The sequence below is a fragment of the Equus przewalskii genome, chromosome 5 (genome assembly GCF_037783145.1).
Source record: "Equus przewalskii isolate Varuska chromosome 5, EquPr2, whole genome shotgun sequence".
In the NCBI taxonomy this organism is placed as follows: domain Eukaryota; kingdom Metazoa; phylum Chordata; class Mammalia; order Perissodactyla; family Equidae; genus Equus; species Equus przewalskii.
The window spans coordinates 7,143,052-7,158,314 of NC_091835.1; the positions used below are offsets into that span (position 1 = coordinate 7,143,052).

General features: G+C 43.0%; 1 long non-coding RNA gene across 12 annotated transcripts in view; it reads right to left on the reverse strand.

Annotated features, from left to right (window-relative positions):
* Positions 1–15,263, reverse strand: part of LOC103554259 (uncharacterized) — a 311,616-nt gene that overhangs the window by 97,038 nt on the left and 199,315 nt on the right. For 8 of the 12 annotated variants that reach the window (XR_011539768.1, XR_011539769.1, XR_011539770.1 and 5 more), the window contains 2 exons: positions 11,360–11,455; positions 6,915–8,599 (listed from right to left, as the gene is read on the reverse strand). This is a non-coding gene — a long non-coding RNA (uncharacterized lncRNA). The remainder of the gene's footprint in view (positions 1–6,914; positions 8,600–11,359; positions 11,456–15,263) is intronic. The other 4 variants (XR_545654.2, XR_011539772.1, XR_011539773.1 and 1 more) reach the window with 4 other exon arrangements.

Here is a 15,263-nt window from a genome sequence, read left to right on the forward strand (position 1 = left end):
AATTGGAACCACAATACCCACCAAATGGCATGAAGCTCTCAAAATGTCATCTCCTCAGTATCACCCTGTGGGGACATCTCTCTGCCCTTTCTGTTTCTACAGCATATATTACCACATTGAGATGCGTGAATAAATACTTTTGGAAGAAGGGACTGTCTCCCCTCCTGCATAGTGGGCCATTTGAGGGCAGAGATTCTTCTTTACTTTATTCTGTTTTCCCAGAACTTAGCACAGTCCTTGCAACCTAGTCTTTTGCTCTGTTAGTGCTAACTTTTTTAAAATTGTGTAGTAACGCATGGAACCAATCATGAGATCCAAGGGATGTTAGGAAAAACTTATACAGGAAGAGAGGGAGGAAGACCAGAAACTGAGTTTTGCACTTTTTTTTAAATAGATATGAAGGAGAAATATAGAGTAGGCAGCTGAATGTATAAGCCTGAAGTTTGGGAGCCGTGTCCAGGGGGCAGATACAGACTTGGCAGTTGTGAGCATGTGGATGATGTTTAGAGCTCTGAGACTTGATGATATCACCTAGGAAGAGAATGAAAAAAGAGATGTTCGCGTTGTGTTTCCCACTTCTTATTTCAGTTCCTAACCCGCCTGGAGACTGTAACGCAGAACCACAAGTGTTTCCTTGGACAGAACCATTGATATCTCTTGAATGGGTCTCCTGGGTGGTCAGCTTGGAGCGACTATAGGTTTCTCACTGGAATGGGAGTATATACTTAGGCTCAAAGCTCTAATTTCGTCCTTTTTGTGCCCCGGGGCTTATCTCAGCATAGGGCCAGGCTGTATTCTTAGAAGGACCTTCAAGGGGTACCCTGCTCACTCCTGGACTCCTGCTGCACGTGTCACCCCTCTCACATGTCTGCCACTCCATTTCCTCCTCCTCCCCCATTAATTATGTTGGTAGAATGTCAACCTTGAACCAAACCGGTAATAAGGGCCAGGCACACGATACATGCTTTGCGTATGCTGTCTCATTCCATCCTCACCACAACCCAGTGAGGTAGGCACAGGCCCAGTTTACTGATGTCAGATCTGGAGCTCAGAGAGGTTAGGTAATGTGACTAAAGTCACAGTTAGTGAGGAGCAGAACTTTTTAATGGAATCTCTCGGCGAAGATACCATGTTCTATGCAAGCTGCTGAGCTGCCTCTAACATGAGGAACCCTGGGAACTGAGTCTTCTGAAAGGAAATACACTTGCAGATAAAGAAACACATATGACAAGGCTGGCACCGTGGCCTCCTGGTTAAGTTCGGTGTGCTCTGTTTTGGCTGCCTGGGTTCAGTTCCCAGGCATGGACCTACACTGCTTGGGGGCCATGCTGTGGTGGCAACCCACATACAAACTACAGGAAGACTGGCACAGATGTCAGCTCAGCAGCAATCTTCCTCAGCAAAAAAAGGAAGATTAGCAACAGATGTTACAAAAAAAAAGAAACACACACACACAATAGATAAATAGAAAGATTGATAGATCAATCAAGATAGAGATATATGGAGATATTTGGAATTTAAAAAAACTCAGTACATAGCTCCCTACCTTCTTAAATAGGAGATTATGAACAACATAATTTAATCATTCTTTCATACATTTATTTCATGCCCACTCTGGGCCCAGCAGTGTGTCAAGAGCAGTGTTTTAAACGTACTTCAAATTAACTTTTGTTCTCCAAAACTCTTAAGAGTGTGTAGTCTAGTTGAAGAAAGATAAGAAAGCTCTATGCATTCATATATGTACACATGTATATATGGAACAAGGAAAGACCATATTAAGAGGAATAAAGTAATTCCTTTCAAATATTGAAGGCTTTCTAATTTGCAAGGCATCTTCCCATGCACCACGTCACTTGATCCTCACAATCATTATCACTATTCCACAGGTGAAGAAACTGGAGCCTGGAGAATTTCAATGCTTTGTTGAAGATTACGCAATGAGTACGTGCTAAAGCTGGGAAATGAAACCCAGCTTCTGGCCCCCTGTTCTCACCAGTAGTGTGATGCTGAGACAGCACGAGTACAAAAGTCTCTCTTGTTCTTTAAGACCTCTGAGCAAGGTCCCACTCCCTCACTCTGTTACCCAGGATGCCAGCTTCTTAGTGGAAATCAAGTCCTGGTGTTCATTTTTTGCTAAACTGAGCTGTTGGGCTTGTCTGGGTGCTGCCTGAGGGAGAGGGTGGCAGGTGAGAGAATGCTCTGTTTTGCAGCTCTTGCCAGCCCTGGAGAGCTGGTATTTTCTGAAAGAATGCTGGGTTCTCAGAAACACGATTGATAATGAGGTTGCTCATTTTTAAAATGCTGTAACCAGATATTCTAGGAAAACAGACCTGATTCCAGGAGTGCGGCCGTGGTGTTTGGGTTTAAGGTTTGAGGTTGTTTGTTTAAGATGAACTTTCAGCCCGTCAACCTCACAATCAGGCCATTGTACAAAGGGAGAACTCTCAGGGATCCTCGGAGCCTAAGACAACTATGACATTCCTGAACCTACCACCTACTAAAATGGAGTTTTCAGGGCCCGGCCCAGTGGCTGAATGGTTAAATTTCCATGCACTCCGCTTTGGCGGCCTAGGTTTGCAGGTTTGGATCCTGGGCGCACACCTACTCTGTTCACCAGCGATGCTGTGGAGGTGTCCCACATACAGAAAAAAAGAGGGAGATTGGTATAGATGTTAGCTCAGAGCTAATCTTCCTCAAGCAAAAAAAAAAAAAAGAGAGAGAGAGAGAAGGATTGGCAATGGACATTAGCTTGGGGCAATCCTCCTCAGCAAAATAAAATAAAATAAAATAAAATGGAGTTTTCACCTCCTGGGACCCTGGCAAGGATGAAGTGCTAGTGTGTGTGTATATGCATGTGCATGTGTGTGTACATGCGTGTGTTCTGAATCAGAGGAAACCAGCTCAGGGATTACATAGAATGCCCTCTAGCTTCAGTCAGACTTGGAGAACAATGCAAATGCATTCAGACCAAAGAAGAAAATCCAAGGCCAACAGGAAACAGGGTGGCCCTCCAGGCTTGGCGAGGGTGCAATTTCCCCGGAGGCAGTTTTGCTTGTGTGTCTCCCCTGGGCAGGGCAGGGGGTGAGCAGAGCAATAACTGAAGGCCCACACACCGCAGACAAGCCCCTGGCTCTGCTCAGAGAGCCACAGTTCAGAGCCAAGTGGGCCACCAATGGGTCATCTGGGCTCACCCCCTGCCTCCTGGGCCACTTTCTTTCCGTCATACCTCTCACTCGGTATCTGCTTTCTAAACAGTGAATGAGAAAGGAAATGAATGTTTACTGAATTTAATTATGCACCAGGTGCATCACGTAATTATGGTGGGAACAACACAGTACGATAAGAGCTAACATTCGTAGAAGGCCTACTAGCTGCAGGCCTGGGTCGAAGTGTTGGACTCAGTGGCCAAACACGGACCCAGTTCTTGAGATGCTGATTTTTTCTTAAGGAAGAAAAGATCTTTCTGAAATGTTAACTTGACCTCTAGATTGCAATGCACCTGGGTTTTTCTTAACACCCATTAAGATGTTGTTTCTCACTCAGTATCTCGCCAGCCTTGCTTGCCTTGAATCTCCCCACACTCTCCCCCTGGAGACACCAGACAATCTCAGTGGCACAAGCCCTCCTGGGGTGACTGTGCCTTTGCACACACTGCTCTCTGAACACACGCTCTCAGACCCCCCCACCCCATCCCCTCTACCTAGCTAACTCCTGCTGCTCTTTCAAACTCCATCACCTCCACAATCCCTTCCCCAGAGAGGGTCTTGGAGGTCAGGTACACTTCCTGGAGGCTCCACCACATCCTGCACTTTCTACCTGTATCACAGCATCCATCACATCAGACTGCTGTTGCCGGAATCCTCATGGCACTGTGAATTCCTTCAGGCAAAGACCGGGTTCCTTTTGCCCTGTATCCTTGGAGTCTCACACCATTCCTGGTACATAACAGTTGCTCAAAAAATACTTGGTGAGTGAATCACTCACATTTATTAATCCACTGCTTAAATATAGACTGCTTTAGGGCTGTAAAGGGGCTGAAGTATATGGACCGGGCACACGAGTTCAAATATGGTGTTCACAACGATACACAAGGAGGGGCTCCATTAAACTAACGAGGATGCATATCTTAAGCCTATTCTTTGTTTTTATTTTGGTTTTTAACATTAGACAGATTATTGGGATGAACTGATTTTAGACATTTAGAAGGCAGAAATCGAGACAGACTGTGGGTCACACCAAGCTACGTGCTGGTAGAATGTACATTGACCGCAGAATGCAAACATTGAGTCATTATAGAAATAGACTATATCTCTATCTATTTATATAAACATGGGTGAATAAATAGACAGATAGAGTTTATTGCTATATATAATATTCCAGAGGAAAGTCTTGAACTTAGTTTTAACATTGAAAACAGTGAAAATAATTAGCAAACTCATGAATCAGAGCCAAGCTTTCGTAAGTCCTGATCACTATGATCACATATTTGTTTGAATTGAGTTCTCACAGTTTATTACACTATTACTCCCCTCCAGAGTGTGGATTTAGGTTTCAAAAGCTCTTGTTAACTTTTGGAGACCTCTCGGGTCTATTTTATTTTTGTTTCTTTGATTCCCTGCTGACTACTCTCTCTGTTTACCCTCTCATGTAGAGCGTTAGAGCATCCATGGGGAGGGGGACCAAAAAAGGAGGACTGAAGGCAGATAGAAGAGGCCCAGAAAGTTGTCACACCATTCTTTCTAGAAGCAGGAAATTAAAAGTAGAAAGGAATGTTTTGCACACGTGTGTGTGTGTGTGTGTGCACGCGCACACAGAAGAGAGAATAAAATCCAGGATCAGGAAGTCCAGACCCCCCTCCCTCTGTCTCTCTGGTCTTGGAGATTGTGTCTGAAATACAGCTGGCATCCACTTCTTATACACTGAGCCTCGTGACCTTGGCTGGTACCTAGCTCTAAACTACCTCTATGGCATTCAAATAGCTAATTTGGTGTTGAGGAGGATGGAGGAGGCAGGTAGGAATTAAGAAATTGGAAGGAAAAAAAAATACCCTAAACTGCAAAAGTTAAATTTCCTGCCAGGTGGCTTCCAAATAATCCAGCAGCTTTATTCAAGGCTTTGAAGTTGTGAGCCAACAGTTCCAGATCTGTAATATTTACCCGGCAGTCTCCAAAAACAAAAGTTGACTGTGTTCCTTGAAGTCAATCTCACCAGCATTTCAGGATGACAGATGGGAGAGGCTGGAAAAGAGTTATTGGATGACCTGGAGCTTCTCAATTCCTCAGTAAGTTTTGTTATGCTTCAGTCTCTCTCTCTCTCTCTGTGTACATACATACAGATATATACATACGTATATCTGTGTATATATCCTTTTAACCTTGCTCGACTTCCAACATCAGTTCCTGCCCCCCAACCCAATCATCTGTTGCATTAATCATCAATTCAACAGGTATGTCAAGAATTCTCTCTGGAACAGCATTAACTAACTAAACTCTCCAGCCTAACTTCCTTTAACCCAATCGTTGAACTCTGACACTTATATCCACGGATTAAGAAAAAAAAAATGGTGGAACCAATTCTGTGTGTGAGGCAGAATCTCTTTCTGGGTACGGACTTATCCAGGACCTTTAGGGAGGAGAAACGGGTGATGGGTGAATATAAAATTCTGAAACTAAAACATACTCAGGAGGAAAAGACTTTATCCCAAGCCATCCTTGAGGGCTGCTTGTCACTGGCCTTTTTCCCTGTCACCCATCCTTCTTTGCCCTCCAAATCCTTATCATCTTTTATGGTTCTGTAAATGCCACCACCATCATGGTCCCTCAACAAATATGTATTGAGAACCTACCCTATGCCAGGCACGCTCTATGCTTGAATTGAACAAAGCCCTTGACCTGTTGGAGCCATGTTCTAATCATAGAGATAGATAATAAACAAATAAATAAGTAAATAAATAGCTTGTCACATGGTGATTCATGCTATGGATAAAAATAAAGCAGGATGGGCAGGACAGAGAGCCGGGGAGCAGGGTTGTTATTTGTTGTTTGGGCAGAGACCTGAAAGGGACAAAGGAGCAAAGAAGAGGCTGTAGGGGAGAAGAGCCTTCCAGTAGAGGAGACGTCCAGAGCAAAGGCTTTGTGATGGGAGAAGAAACGGCAACTGGGAAGTCTGGTTGGGCTACAGGTAGAGGTAAGAAACGATACAAGAGAGAGAGTGACAGACTGCATCTCAGATAGCTTTGGGAGGCCTTTGGCTTTAACCCTGTGTGAGATTAGAGCGCCTGGAGAGTTTTGAGCAAATAAGTGACATGATCTGACTCCTGTTAGACTTTGAGCTGCAGGGTTGAGAACAGACTACTTAAGGGGAAGAGCTGAACAGTGAGACAAGAGTCTCTTTTCACCCATCCAGGAAAGAGATTATGGTGGCTTGGACCAGGATGATGACGGTAGAGGTCAAGTTCTGGATGTGTTTTGAAGGTAGAGTCAACTGATGTAATCGCTGATGGAGTGGATGTGAAGAGTAAGAGAAAACGAAACATCAAGGATGACACCTCAGTTTTTGGCTTGAACAACTTAGAAAGTGGGGCTCATTCTTTCTCTGTGCTCTGATGTACTTTTATTAATATCAATACTAGAAAACTCTAATAACAATTGTACATGTGTACATCTCTCCCACTAGATGCACTGACTTAATTTTTAGGTCTTAATACACAGAAACTATACTGTAAGTTATTGACATTCACCAATGAAGGGGCAAGCACACATACAAAAATTCATACAAACATTTGCATTAAATTTCAGAAGGTTTATTTATCTCCTAAAACTCATCCATAGGTCCCCTGAGTGGTTCATGGATCCAAGATTTAAAACCCCAGGCACTAAATTTATTTATTCTTTTAATAAATTATTATGGAGTACCTGGAACTCTGAAGACATTGAGGATGTGATGGTGACCAAAGCAGCTAGAATCCCTTTTCATGGAGATCAAAGTCTGATGTGAGAAACAGACAAAATGCTAGTAAGCAAATACACAAACAATTATAAGTTGTGAAAGGAGCTACGGGGAAAATACAAAGCAGAGTGACACAATCTACCATAACAAGATAGAGCATAACAGGGTCTAATCAGGAAACAGAGCTACCCAATTATAAACGGAGGGGATTTCATAAAAGAAGTTGGTTGTATGCATGTAGTAGTGCCTGCCATTGGCTAAATCTGAGCCGATCCGGTTCCCTGTGATTCAGAACAGAACAGAAGAGGAGCAGGGATGGATCCGATCAGAGAGCAGTCAGATGAGTGCCTGACACACAGGGGGACCTACCTAGAAAGAGTGGTCAAGCAGGACCAATCTGAGAAACCAAAATTTAGGTTGAAACTAGCTAACTCAGAAGATGGTCATCAGGGGACAGACAGGGAGAGCGTTCCCAGCAAAGGGCACTGCGGTGGAAAGTTCCTGAAGTGTGAAAGAGCTCTGCCTCTCTGAGAGTGGCAGGGCCTCACCTCAGGCCAATCTGGCTGTTCACAACTATCACATTCTTTAGCCAGAGTAAGAGGTTAGCCATATGGCTCCTATTCCACAACCGGGTGCCAGGTGGCATATTGCAATGGAAACAAGCCTCAGACCAAATTCCACCAGATGCCCAAGCATTTATTAGTGAGCACACAGAAAGACAGCCATACAAACGACTCTTCCTTCAGGGTGAGTACAACCTTCTAGCCAATCATATTTCTTGAACAGCATTCATTTCATCAATGAAAAATTATTTGTAATGTTGCTTATGCTAATTAACGTACCTTCTAATGCAGATTTAGAAATTGACAGTTAAAGCCCTTCCCGGGCCATTTCTGGAGCATGGATTCTTCATCACGGTGATTGAAATATTCCCTAACTGCCTCCTAGAGTGTGGGATGGAAGATAGTCTGCACATTCAGTTAACACGCACATCACACTGTTTACACGGAAGCGGAGTAAGGTTAATCATGACAATGCAACAGAGAGGGTGGAAGGTGCTCAGTGTGGCTAGAGCTCTGGTAGCAGAGGAGAGGAGACTGAGAGCAGGCTGCAGAGCTGGGAAGAAGCTAAACGGCACAGGCCATTTGAAGAGTTTGCATTTAATTCAAACTGTGCGGAGGGGCTTTAAACAGGGAGGGAACATAATCTGATTTGGCTTTTAAGAGCTTGCTGACTGCTTTGTGAAGAATGGATTATAGCGGAAGGAGAGGGGCAGCAGGACATTCTAGGAGTTCAAACAGAGGTGATGGCATCAACCCAGCGTGACGGCAGTGCAGATGGAGAGAAATGGAGAGAGGTGAGCTGTATCCGGGAGATGGAAGTGAAGGAATGATGATTAGATGAGAGTCTGGATGGTGGAAGGCAGAGGTGGGAATCAAGAACAACTCCTTGTCTTTTAGATAATGTATCTGATTACAGAATGGTATATTGTAGTAAGACGGGGAAGACTAAGAAAGGAAAAGATTTGGTGGAGTGGAAAAAAGGTGGTAGAAGAAGTGTTCCATTTAGTTCTTAAAAGGAAAAGAACACGAGCTTGTCTTACTTTTCTCTGTGTCCATCATCGTGGCCTTTGTGGGTGCTTCGTACGTGCCTGAGGAATTGAGAAGAAGAGATATGCTATTATTTCTCAGCGTTTAACCTTTCTCTCTTCCTCTCCTTCTACCTCATCTATATTATATAACCTCATATATATAACTATATAACTTCTATTATATAAATGTTTATGTATTTTATATATGTATGTATATATATATATATGTATACAGACACACCTACAGAGGCATACATAGCTTAACGATGGGGACATATTCCAAGAAATGCTTAGTTAGGTGATTTTTTCACTTACACAAACCTAGATGGCACAGCCTACTATACACCTAGGCTATAAGGTAATAATCTTATGGGACCACCATCATGGTCCATTGTTGACCAAAACATCATTAAGTAGCACATGTGTATATATATTTCAATTCCATATGGTGACACAAATCATCAAAGATAAGATAAACCAACACAATACATTTTAGACAGACATAAAGTTTCTTTAAGTCATGAGGGCTTGGGCTTGAGTTGGCAGGGTGATACCAATAAGGAATCACAAAGCAAATGAGCTCGAGAGATCATGTTTGGAGTCTGAATAAAAAGATACATTTCATGAATTCCCATGTCTCTGAGATGGCCTTCCGTTCCATCTAAAGGTCCGTTAATGCACCTGCTCTTTGCAACTCTGATAGATGACACCACTGCAAATGTTACTATCCCCGTGGGTGGATGTGGCTATGGTTTCCTCATCTGTAGAATGAGGGAGTTACACTGGATGATCTCAAAGACCTGAAAGGCTCCTTTCAGATCCATCTCATCAGACAATTATTTGCAAATGCCTGTAAGAGAGCCAGCAACAGGACAGCACCAGCTGTGGGGACGTCTCTGGCAGGACTTCGTGAAATAGACTGAGTAGCACCAGAACTCTTTCTAAATACTAAAACAGAAGTTGGGGAGACACAGAAAAAGATCCATATCTATGTATCATTTCTACAGAGAGAGGAAACTCTTCTTCTTGGTGTCATTCGGAAAAATATTATTCTCTCTTTTCTGCATTTCTTTATATCACACAAAGGAAAGAGAAAAGAGGACAGTGTGATTTACTTAATTTTGGAAGCACAGTTTAAGAGTTTTCAAGAAAGAAAAACCTACTGAAAGCTTCAGAAGTAAATTAAAGTAAAAAAATTATCCCTGCTTTGCCTCGTAACTGAACAACAGACTTCCCAGGGCTGTTCGCATATTGAATTATATATAGTACCTTTTGCCCGAGAAGGGAAATAGATACAGTCCATTACCAGAGAGGAGACTTTACTGTGAGCAGATTGTGAATATTTCATCTAGTCCAGAACATTTAACAAAATATGTTATTATATTTCCCCATTAAATCACGTATCTATCCATAGTTAAAATTGAGTGCAATTTGGCCCTAAGCCTCCTACTAGTCAAGGCAAAACAAAACACAGAATCAGCTACAAAACACTCGTTATGACAAAGAAGGAGGCATATCATTTTGGAAGGATAACAATAAAATATTTGCTTTCAATAGCGTGAGGCTGTGGGGCCAGTGAACGAGCTGGAAAGAGTCAGCGCCTCTCCACTCTGCGTCTGCTGGCTGTCACACTTCATGTGGCTGTGTTCTCACTGAAAGGCCAGGGCATCATGTTAAAATACAATTCAGTGATGGGCTAGGGCAAACCAGACCTCGAGTGATGCCACCGGATCCGAGGATAAAAGCAGAAGCTCTAGAATGCACTGTCTGATACAGAGGCTATGAGCCACATGTGACTTGAAATGTGATGGTCTGAATTGAGATGAGCTGTAACCATAAATACACACCAGATTCTGAAGTTTTATACCACAGAAAAAGGGAAAATATCTTATTAACATTTTTATATTAATTTATGTTGAAGTGATGTTTTGGATGCATTGGGTTAAATAAAATACATTATTACAATTAACTACACCTGATTCTTTATTTCACTTTTTTTTCAATCTGGCTACTGGAAACTGTAAAATCATATGCGCAGCTCGCGTTTGTGTCTTGCATTATATTACCATGGGATGGTGTGCTCCCGAGGGATGATCTTGCCACTTCACCTTGGACCTGTTACTTTCTCTTCTTGCCCCTCCTTTTCATCCATAAACTGAGGAATCCTAACACCCATCTCCAAGGGCTAAATGCACTGGGTTGTATAAAATGCATAACACTCATAATGCCCAAGAAGCCCTATAATGTCCTTCTCTACAAAGAAGTCAAGTCCTTCTCTGCTTCTCAGCCCAGAAGCCTACCTTTGGGGCTGAAAATGGGGGAATGACAATATTCTGGCTCTTAAGACAGTCCTGCTAAACGACCTGCTCGGGAGCATCCTTCCCCGAGCTCCGGGGCTGTTTTCTCTGGCTTGAGGAAGTGCAGTACCCAGTGATTCCAGTGTCTTAAGACAGATACCTCTGGACCCTGTGGATAGCCCGCGTGATGACAGAGAGAGCCTGTTTATAGAAGAGAGAGGTCGAACACTGCTCAAGGACTTTGTTTAAAATTCTTTCTGTAACCACACAGCTCTCTGTTTGGGTTTGCAGCTCTCATTAAATAAATATCTGGAGAGTCTTCAGGGATCATCCCAGATACGTGTGACCAGGGCTTTTAAGATAATGAGCCACTCTTGAGTCAAACTCAGTGGATTCCCAAGTCGGCTCTTACGAGGCATTTAAGGATGGTCAAGAGGGGTCAGCAAGAGAAGCGACAAAGTTCTTCCCAACCAGGTCAAGAGAAAGCGGCCCTTGTAAAGTTACGTGCAAGATCGGTGCTCACCAGAACCGTGCACAAATGCCTTATGGACAGTGTTTAGGTCCGTGAGAAGCCACAGGGAGGAGAAGAACGAAGACGCCACGATCTGAAAAGACAGAACTGGAGAGAACAAGAACATCGCGTTAATTTGAAGGTTGCCCGAGACTCAGCTTCACGGTTTGAGTGAACATGTGCCAATTATCATAATTAGCCCAGAAACAATAAACAATAAGTTTGTGTTTTGTTTTAATGAAATAATCTGAAATGCTGAAGATACAGGAGTATTTGGAGATCTAAATTTAACCCTCAGCAAATCGAAGTCACTTTCAACTCAAACATTCCTAAAGGGAGACCCAGAGATAGGGAAAATGGGAAAAAAAATACTTGGGGTAAAAGGGACACTTTTTTTAAATTAACGAACTTTAATTTTTAAAGTAGTTTTAAGTTTATCAAAAAATTGAATAGAAAGTACAGACAGCTCCCAGACATTCTCTCCCTCCCTCCCACACACGTTTTCCCTTTTCTAACATCTTTGTATTAGTGTGGTAATTTGACAATATTAATACATTTTTATTAACTAAAGTCTGTAGTTTACATTAGGATTCAATCTTTCTGTTTTTCAGTTCTGTGAGTTTTGGCAAATGCATAATGTCATATATTCCGCATTACAATGGCACACAGAACAGCTTCACTGCCCTAAACATCCCCTATGTTCCAGCCTCTCCTCTCCCCCTACCCCTCAACCACTGACCTGCTCACTGTCCCCACAGCTTTGCCTTTTCCAGGATATCGTAGAGTTGGAATCATACAGTCTGCAGCCTTATCAGATTGGCTTTTCCCACTTAACAATATGCATTTAAGATTCCTCCAGGAGGACTGTTATAGTGTCTTTCAAGAGGGATGGAGAGAGTGAGAACAAATAAAAGGGACATTTTAGGCTAAGCTATTATTATTGGCTCTGGTAGCTGAGAGACATGAATGCCACTCTCACTGTGGAGGAGGAGATCCCAGGATAAAGGGGGTGACAATGCCAACATGAGCTGATAGGCATGAACACAAGTAAGCACACACACCGCAGAGGATAGGGCTGGGCCGTGGGGGGACCTTGAGTTTGTCCATAGGGATCAACTTAGTGATAGCCAAACCCTAAAATGGAATGAAGTTTGGCCCATTTTCTCCCTAGAAGAGAATAGTACCCAATTTTCCAACAGGAGGGTCAAGGTCCAATCTCTCCTGGGGGCAGAAAAATGACACAATACCATTTCGATCTATTATTTCACCATGTTGTTTTTTTCTTGTCTGGTTCAATTCCATTTCCAATCATAGATTCAAAAGTATAACTTGACCCTACAATGGGTTGAATTCATATTTATTTTTCTAAATAGCTTTTTCTCCACTGTCATCTTTTTAAAGAACCACATATTCCAATTTATTTCGTTAGGGGATCCTCACCATAACACACGTGGATCTGTCTGGGGGGAAAAAAAAAGGCCCCAAAGACACAAACTTGAAACAATAACACTTTCTCAAGCAAAATTTAATTCAGGGTTTTTCATGTCGGGGAATCCTGATCTGGCCAGTGTCGAAAGGAGGCATGGAGTCATGTCGAAAGGAGACCTCTAGGCTGGGGAATAGTGTAACCTGTGAGTAGGAAGGGCCGTGGGTTCAAGTACTGGATTCCTGTTCTACCAGCAAAGGGCAGTCCATCTTTGAAGATGGCAGTCCTCAGAAAAGTGTCATCAGGTGAACAATGGCCTCTCAATTATTGTTCTGAATTTCCGGGGTCACATAGTGCAGGTTAAATGGAGTATCCAGGGATCTCACCTAATGGTACCACTGCTCATGCTCCCAGCCTCTATTATAGCCTTTGATGCTCACTCCAGGAGAAAACCTTGCACTTGGAGTGGGCTTTGCCTAAGTGAGCCAGGAACACACTCAGCTCTCCTCTGAACAACACACTCAAGCACCCATGACCTGGAGAGGCAAAACATTTTCCAATCTTCAACCCTTTGGGATAGGGTCGGATTTGGAGGAAGAAGAAGGCTATCACGCTAAAGGTTACCAGGGAAATAAAATAGAGGGTGAGAAAATGGAATTTATCAGAATTCACCTCAAGAAGAGTAGTGTGAGTGCTTTGAAGGTATACTAAGTCACTTGGGGCAAGGAGGCGAGACCCTCCCTTCTCCAAGGATTAAGCTTAAGTAACCCTGGATATTTGCTAAGTAAGGAAGATGAGTCCATTTAACTGCAGGTCTTTCGTTTGTTGAGTGGGCCAGAGTGGATTTGCCAAGGGGAATAGAAAAGGGGCTGAGTGTCCCCACCTGGAGTCCCTCTTCTCCAACTCCCATCCTCTCGTATCACTCAGTCTTCTCTTTACGTTAACTGTGAACAAGTACTTGAAGGAGTGCCAAATTAGTAGCTCACTCAGAATACGTAATCATTCATTTTCCTGGGATTCCTTAATGCCTATCTGGCCCTGAGCAAAGGCAAGGGCCCACCTCAAGACGCATCTCCCTGAAAGGCAATGCCATCCAGTGAAGGAGCAGCAATCTGGAGCCAACAGGTTTGCTGCTTCTAGTTCCTCCATTTGGAATTTTTCTCTTTCTTTTCTCCATATCTACCTGTCTATACTCTACCTACACTTTAAGATCCAGCTCAAATGCATCTCCTCCAGCAAGCTTTTTCTGGAATTAATTCACCCCTTCTGTGTCTACTCATAATTACTTGTACATAGAAACAAAGAAAGTATTACGAAATTCTAGAACAAGGTACAATGTGATATCTCTCACTAGAATGTAAGTTCATGGACATCAGTAAAATCTTCCTTTCTGTGTTTGTGTAGGACTCATTCTGGGTACTATAGGCCACACAGAGAAGGTACTAAATAAGTATTTTTGTACTGTCATTGCTGCTGCTTCAGGGGCTACCAAGATTGCCATCCATTCTCCAAACTCATCCTTTGAGAGCAAAATCGTGGTCCACTCCTCCAGGATCCACACCAGACTCTAAGAAGCTAATGTGTGATGTGAGGAGTTTCAGACAGCCTTGCCCTAGAGAATGCCTACCATTGGACCTTGGAGTTGATGTCTAGCTAGCATTCATCTTTCTTCTCCTGGTAATAGCACTCTGATTTTCCTTTGGGTACACTCCTACCCACTTTTAATCCAAGTGGCTCCTATGTGGCTAAATCTATACCCCAGTTGTAGAGGTAGGCACATGACCCAGACCTAGCCAGTGTTTCATCCCCTTGGACAGAGTTTACTTCCACAATGGCCACAAGACCCAAGCCAGATCAATGAGATGCAACCTTAGGATTTTTGCTAGAACTCTTGAGAAACAGGAGTTCTTCTTCCATGGTTCCTAAATCCTGAGATGTGAATCTAGGACCATCAACAGTGATTCTGTTTCCTCATGGTCAGAGCCTGCCTGAGAATAATCCCAACGTGAGAAGGAGAAGATTGACACAGGATGCCAGTAGAGTAGGCCAGATAAAATATAGGAAGCAATATGGGACATACTTACTCTAAAAAAAAAATTGTTGTTTCTCTGAAATTCCAATTTAATGGAGTGTCCTGTACTCTTATTTGCTAAACACGTCTAGCTGGCCAGCAGGAAGCCTGGGTCTTGGTGATTGCTTTTGAATCTAGGCACTTGTCAGCTTTGTGAAGAACCACCTTCCTGTTTTTGCTTAAACTAGTTTGAGCTGGGTTTTTATCAACTTGCAACACAAAAATTCCTCACTAATGCAGAAGGTCTGTCATCTTAATGACTGATAAGTATCTTCTTCAAAAGGAAAATATCCTCAGCAAAGAGTCATAGGCTAGATCGGTTAACAGCAGGACATGGAATCTTTGCCAGCTGTTTGGGGCATGAAAAGTACTCAAATTGGGTAATACCTTATGCGTGGGGAGAGTAGAAAATAAGCCAG